The sequence below is a fragment of the Bison bison genome, unplaced genomic scaffold (genome assembly GCF_000754665.1).
Source record: "Bison bison bison isolate TAMUID 2011002044 unplaced genomic scaffold, Bison_UMD1.0 scf7180017864460, whole genome shotgun sequence".
Taxonomy (NCBI): domain Eukaryota; kingdom Metazoa; phylum Chordata; class Mammalia; order Artiodactyla; family Bovidae; genus Bison; species Bison bison.
The window spans coordinates 1,499,138-1,500,230 of NW_011495022.1; positions in this window are offsets into that span (position 1 = coordinate 1,499,138).

Here is a 1,093-nt window from a genome sequence, read left to right on the forward strand (position 1 = left end):
TGCCTACTTCCTTTGAGCTCTAGTGTTCACCTTCTCTTGTTCTGCTCTATATTTTAGGGAGCACACCTTTCCTTACAGACTGGCTTCCCCATACTTCCCTGTCAGGTGGCTTCTGGTTAGGTTCTGTGAAAGAGAGACACTTCTGGGAGATTGAAATATAGCAGGAAGTAAGAAGCTGAAGTATTTCTCTCCCCCTCACTCTCTGCTTCAGGTATTGCCTCTGGCAGGGACTGTGACCCCTTCATGACTCCAGCCTCTTCAAGACTCCAGCTTTCAACAGACAGTTCCATCCACTTTCACCTTACAGATCCTTTCTTGATTTCAGCCTTCACCTGATGATCCCTTCCTAGGAACTTCTTGCTCTTCCCAACTTCTAAGTTGTTTCACTCTGCTGTATTTTGCTTCTCTGTTTTTCCATCAACTGTGTAATCCATTCTCTTTTTTAGATCTTCCCTTTTTGAAAAACCTAGAGATGTTTCTGTTTTCTTGACTTAAACTTGACTAACACATTAATTTTTTCAATTTCATTTTTTCAAACTGGTTTCTTTTTGTTTAATAGAAATTCCTTCTAGGGTATGGGAGTTATAAATTTCCAGTATTGTTGCAACTTACATTCTTATCCATGGCTTGATAATACTTAATACTCTTAATACTCATAAGAGTATTTCAATAGAGATAGTACAGGAGAGCAAATGAGATGCCATTAGCTAACAGCTATCACAATACATTTGTCTCTGGCTGCACAATTAAGTATAATTTAATTATATCCTGAGGCCATTGTTCTTTGCAGGAATCTATCCCCAATTACAAGGTGAAAACCATTGTGAAAAAACTTTGAGTCATTACTTTATCTGAAAACTAGTTTTATGATATGTTTTTGTGAGACTGGATATTCTACTATAAAGAGTTAGTGGCAGACAGAGCAAGGAATTTTTAGAGATGCAATATCCTAGGAAGTGATATTGTAGTTGATGAAGGTTTGCCAGTAATTGTTCCCATTTATGGTTCAGTATGTGTGATTAGAAATGTTCATTCTGGAAACATTTGGCATGGTATTTGTAGAGTTTGGGATACCCAGAACCACTGGCACTTC